Below are 6,858 nucleotides of genomic sequence, written 5' to 3' on the forward strand. Positions count from 1 at the left end.
CTCTTAACCTCCTTAGAAACTTGTGCTGCAACTTTGAGAGATCTGTGGACGTGAACCCCAAGATCCTTCCGTTCCTCCACACTGCCATCAACCCTGCATTCTGCCTTCAAGTTCAACCTTCCAAAGTGAATCACTTCCCACTTTTCTGGATTAATCTCCATCTGCCATGATCTCCATGATGCAGGGATGCTGCATTATTCACATTGGACAATCCAAACACAACCTGAACCCAACCTGACCAATCCATCCTCTAACTGCACCCAGCCCTAATAGGGCCAACCCTACACCCTGAACCCTACCCAACCACTGCCAATGCAAACCCTGCCCAATCACAGCCAACCTAAGCCCCACATGATCTAGAAGACTACGACTGAAGCCATGTAGCTGGCAACTAAACCTCTTCAATATATAACGGGGAAAGGAGGCAACTTGATATGAGCAGCAGGTCATTGAGAGAAGAGGACAACACAGTGGTGATCTGCAAAAGGTTAACAGTAACTGCTCAGAATAAAAGACTAGATAGAGGTTGTGATTAGGACAAGATACAGACATGAGAGTTAATGATCTGTGAAATACTCAGAGAAGGAGAATTGATAACAGCTTCACTAGCAGAGTGTTTCCCAGTACTGATTGATTAATTGCAAAATTGTGAATAATGAGCTGTTGCAAGAAGCAATTGAAGACAACAAGATGCTGACTGTTGGGTTGTTCTCAGGTAAGAATCTCTGAAACATCTCCTATGCTATCAATGGCCTCGACAGCAGAAAGAAAGGCTTTTTTATAACACTGGTAACCAGAGGCCTCGGGTAGAACGGTGAAATGGTGGCTGGGAAGAACTGGCCATGGGACACATGTGAAAACACAATCACTGTGTCTGATTGACTCATCTGGAGGTTGAAGGAGCCTCAGCATCCTAAAAGATTAACATAAAAACTTATCAATGGAATGCAACAGAAGCCACTGCACCACCAGGGAGCAACAACGTAGGAGGACCAAGGTCTGACACATGAGCAACAGTGGACCCTGCAGCACAAAACAGGTAGGTAATGCTTAAGCAACGAGCAATCTGCTGGAGGAGCTCAGCAAGTCAAGTCAAGTCTATTATCATTTAACTATATACATGTATACCGGCATATGAGGCAACGTTTCTCCAGACCAGGATGTAAGGCACCGTAGTACACATAGCACACACATAACACATGATAACTTAGGAAAGTAAGAATTAAGTCCCCAAATGAATTAAAGTAAAGAGCATAAGTTAAATATTGAAGGGGACAGAACATAGTCAAGCAGAATCAGTGGGAGGAAAATGGGTTCATTAAGGTTATCATGGCTGAAAAGGGTGGGAGGGGGATGGTGGGGATGAGCTGTCACTACTTATTAAATGTTGCCAATGGCGTGCGTATCAAATAGCCTCTGACACCCAAACCCAGCTCCTGGCCTATACATGTGGCTTAGCTACTAAGTCCAGCAGAACCATTTCTACTGGCAGGAGAAGGGGCAGAAGTGGGCTACTGGAACCTTGAAATCACTTGCTCCAGGCAGATGGAGCTTGTCAGCCATGGTTGACAGCTTCATCTGGGAGAAGGAAACTCTGATCTCAAACCTCCACTACCTTGCAGCTGTACCCATTAATTGGAGAGGCAATGGGAGTAAACCCTGAGGAAAAATCCTGAGCTGGATTCCCTAAGGCAGTCCTACATTAAGTTCAACATTGACTGGCAACTCCTGCAATGCCTCGGCTGCCAAACTGTGTCCGTCTCTTCCATTCCTTTGGATTCATCAGCTGCACGGAGAGGGGGAGCCTGCTGCATGGGCAACAGCTTGCTCTCCATGTCGTGCTGCCCTGCCTTCTGTACTTGGTTGCATGCTAATACGCAGACAGCTAGGGTGCAATATCCACGGTCAACCCCAACCTGTCTGAAGTAATCACGTGTACAAACAGCTTTATTTCCTCCACCTGACCTGAAGACTGGATTTTATGATCAACAAGCCCTACCCAACCTTGATTTCAACGCTGAGGAGAAATTCAGATAGCTATTTGGATGGACGGGTATAGAGAGCTGTAGTCCAGGTGCAGGTCAATGCAGGAGCGAAGCAGAATAATAGTTTGGCACAGACTAAATGGGCCGAAGGGCCTCCTTCTGCACTGTAGTGTTCTGTGACTCTGTAACTTGGTCCTGGCCTCTCCCATTCTGACTCAAAATCTTCTCAGCAATGACCAATGCAAGATGCAACCCAAACCTTATCCCCACAAGGCCAGTCCAAACCCGGTCAGAGCCCGACTCAACCGCAGTGAGTCTAAACCTGATCCAAAACCAATCCAATCATGACCAGTCCTAACCCAACCAAAACTGAACCCAAACAAGACCGGTCCAAACCCAGTCAGAGCCCTACCCAACAGTAGCCGGTCCAAGCCTGATCTACACCCAGCTGTAGTCTGTTCGTATATGACTAAACTGTGGCTCAACCAGACTTGAATCAAGCCCTATCCATCCCACTGACAGTGGGTCAAACTGGATCTGAGCATTACTTAATCCTAGCCAGTCCAAATCCAACCCAGCCCAACTCGATTGTTGCCAGTCCGATTGTGGACATGTAATCCTTTGGCTACCCAAACCAAGCACGACACGTGTAATCTGCTCCCGTTTGACTCTGGTTGGATAGTTAAGTTCTACATTAATGTATTTCAGGTCCAGAGGAGAGGTCTTTCCAACAGCTCACGGAACATTTGCTCTCTACTTAACATCACTGACAGATGATCCCACTTACTCCACAGAGGTCGACAGTTGGTTTGAAGTGAATCAATATTAGTGCAGGCACAGTCATTACCCTACATGTTTCAGCAAACTTGTCATTTTAACAGTGTATGTTAATTATGGAATTGAACTATACATGCCGCAGAGAGCAGATGGGCACAGTGCTCCTTGCATTGCCTGTGGTTGAATTTGGGTAATTAATAAACACAGTTGAAACAAATATCTGGAAGCATTCCATGCTAATGACTGTTCCTTAGCTGACAATATATGGGCTGGCTCATTTTTAGCTTGTTATATCTCCCTCGGTATGACATCATCATCAAGAAGATTCTCTGTAAACAAGCATTTCCAAAAATACAAAAATGGATCCAATTAAAAATTAAAATAAAAATATAGAGAAATGCATGAGTGGCCATTGATTATTGTGGATAATAGCCAGATTAATATCCTGTCAGTACCTTTCCATGAAGGACATCAAACTAGGCTAATGTTTCTGTCTTGCCTGTTTTATAGTGCTACCCAAACTATTTCTGCCTCCTCGCCTGTGGTTCGGAGCCCCAGGGACAGCTTGTGGTCAGCACTTCCGTATTTGAAGGCTTACACTGGTCAGAAAGACTAGAACAGATAGACAGGCCCTTTGGAATCAACTACTATTCATTCACAAGCTGTGGCGGAGCTGGGAGGGCCAGCATCTGTTGCCCTTCCCCAGCTGGTGGCAAACCAGTTTCTTGAACTACAATGTCAGTCTGGTGAAGGTTGCTGAAAAAGGTTGCTGTGGAGAATATACCAAAATTTGGACCAAGTACGACATAGAACTGGCGAAATGAAATGCATTTTTCCCTCACATTCCCAAATTCTTAAAAGAGGCGCCCATCCTAGAAGTGTTCAGCTTTTCACAAAGGCTTTAATCTTGGAGTATCGTTAATAAGTAAGTAATTAATATGAATAAATCAGTAATAATGAGAAACAATTGATTGTAACAATGTTCAATAATCCATCTTGGATTTCATAATCCACTCTGATCAATTGATTTGACATACGTGAGTGTCTCTCTCTTTGGGAGTCTGTCTGAGTGTGGGTCCATCTCTCTGTATCTGAGTGTGAGTTTGTGCATATGTGCATGAACCTACACATCTGTTTCTCTCATTCACCCACCCATCCCATGCTGATCACCACCAGCTTCCAGTCCAATAACTTTTATCCCATTTTCAAATCCCTCTTTCCTTTCACTTCTCCCATTCTTTGGCATTTCACCCAGCTGCAAACAGGATTTGAAGGCCTGAGTAAAAGAAAGAGGTTGAGCAGTTTACAACCTTATTCCTAGGAGTATAGAAAACATAGGGGTGACCTTATAGTGGTATATAAAATCATAAAGGGTATAGAGAGGGTGAACACACATAGGGGACATAGATTTAAGGTGAGAGTAGAAAGATTTAAAAGGATATGCTGTAAGAGGTAACTTCTTCATTGGTGTGGTATGTCTATGGAAATTGCTGTGAGAGAAAGTGTTTCAGGCTGGTATAGTTATAACAACAATCAAAACCCATTTATATAAGTATATGGCCAAGCAAGAGTAAATGGGACTAGTTTGGTTGGCACAATGTACTGCGTGCATGAGTTGGGTCCAGGTTGACTCCATGTTGAAGACATGCACTGATTCGAAGCAGGAGTAGGCCTGCCATTGATCTGATTCCCACCTAACTTCTTATCAAGTACCTAGCTGCCTCTGTGGTAAAACCAGAGTCTGTTTCCATTGCACTCTGAGGAATAGATTTCCAGAGGTACATAGATGTCTGAGGGGGGAAAAATCATCTAATCTCCACCTTGAATGGCTGACTACTTATTTTTAAGCATTGACATAGAGTATATCTTGTAATCCCCTAAAAGGAGGTCATGTTCTCTCCACAGTTGCTCAGTCATAATCTCGGCATCTTTCAATCAAATCATATGACTTTTCTAAACCTCGGCAAGTACAAGCCTATATTCCACACCCCACACCCCCACCCCCGGTTCTTGATAAGACAACCTGCCCAATCCACATATCTATCTTGTAACAATAATCTACTTTTAACACATTAACATCATTTCTTAAGGACGGAAACACTGAACTTTGCATGATTTAATAATAATAACCACATTTTTGATCCTGAATGGGAGAATCTTTCGTTACAGCAGAACATTTAAAAACACACTTAACAGTGTGCAGACTTAAATAATAATAAAGTACAGAATAATAATATATAATAATAATTTACCATTGTGCAATAATAATGTATGAAATAATAAAACAGAGTCTATTGTACTATGTTCAGTGTTCTCCTGTTGCACAGAGTTGAACTGTTGTATATACTTATTGCATTTGATAAGAAAGATTTTCTGTAACAATCCTTGTGACAGCAGAGCTGAATGAGTCTATTCGAAAGGGTGCTCCGCTGATTATTCAGAAGATCGTGGAGAGGATGTGCCAGATTGTCCACATATGATAACAGTTTGTTTAGTGAACTTTGCAGGTAGGTTTCCTCCCCCATCAGAGAGTTGTGTGGGTTAGTAAGTTAAATGGCCACTGTAAATGGCTCCTAGTATGTAGGTGAGTGTACAGGGAGAAGAAAAATAGGATCAGTGCAAATGGGTTAGAATGGACACTGGACCAAATGGCATATTTCAAGTCAAATTCATTGTCACAGGCACAAATACTGTGAGGGACAGATGCACTGAAAAATTTGCTTTCAGGAGCATCACAGGCACGTAGATTCAGACAACACAGAGTATAAATTATACAAAACAGTGAAAAAAAAGAACAAGACATTAGTACAAACAAAAAAACACGATTATAGACAAGTCTGTGGTAGTACGTGAGGCCGTCCATAGTGTTCTGTTGCTGAGGTAGGATGAGGCTTGTACAGGTTAGTTCAAGAGCCTGATGGTTGCAGAAAAGTAGCTGTTCCTGAACATGGTAATGACTTTTTAATATGTTCTTATTGCAATTTATAGTAATTTTTATGTATTGCATTGTACTGCTGCGGTTAAATAACAAACTTTATGACAACCTTTACAACAATGTTATGTCAGTGTGAATAAACCTGACTCCAATGTGTGGGACTGCAGGCCGCTGTAGCTCCTGACCAACACTAGCAGCAAATGACGTCTGACCTCAATGGTGGGGATACTCAGAGACAGAGGTCACCTTGCTGAGGCGGTGCCTCCTGGAGATGCTATCATTGGTGGGGAGGATCGTGTCCACTGCTCTCTGCATTCCTGTGCATCGGAATTGCTATTCCAGACCATGATGCAACTATGCTGTATGGCCATGTATTTAATTTGACTTAAATAATAACATTTCGTTAGTTTGCCCAGCTTTGTAAGATATACAAGCATAATAAATCAAGTGATTTTCAGGGAGGAAGGAAGGGAAAGAACTTCCATCTGTTGCAAACTTTGTGGCACCATTTCTGCATTACTGTTAAGAATAATCAGAACAAGTCAGCCTGCTGGGAAAGAAATGGGAGGGGGAAATGCACATTTTACTATACTTTTGTACTTTTGTTGTTACTTAAAGGTGATAATAAATATTAATGAAGGCCAGAGAGTGTACATCATCCTTTCTAATACATACCATCAGCAGCAAGCTCAAAAGGCTAACTAAATTTTAAAAAACATTAAATCTCTATTCACCAATAAGTTACAGAAGCTCATATCATGAAAGCCATCATTATGAAATCCTGAGTATTTCTTGTTGAAATGTGTTTCTATCCCAAGAGATTTTTCCTTTTTTGCATAAAGGGTCTTTTATACATCAGGGACGTTGCTGGCTTTTGCTGGGATCGGTGACAATGGAAAGGATCAACTAGCAAGGAACTAGGGTGGAATAGATTTCTCATCAATCACACGGTTCAAAGGGAGACTTCAATAGCTTAATCCCATCTGCTCCACATCGTCCATATAGTCAAGGGAGCTGATTTGTCAATGGACTGTGCCAAATCATTCCTAGGCCAGAAACACTTGTATTGAAAAATGACATCTATGCCTGGGGTTGCCAGGAAGTGATAAGCTTTGTAAAAGGCATTCACTTGCTGTGTTGTCTCGCTGGAGAATGTTGACT

The sequence above is a fragment of the Mobula hypostoma genome, chromosome 18 (assembly GCF_963921235.1).
Source record: "Mobula hypostoma chromosome 18, sMobHyp1.1, whole genome shotgun sequence".
NCBI classification, from domain to species: Eukaryota; Metazoa; Chordata; class Chondrichthyes; order Myliobatiformes; family Myliobatidae; genus Mobula; species Mobula hypostoma.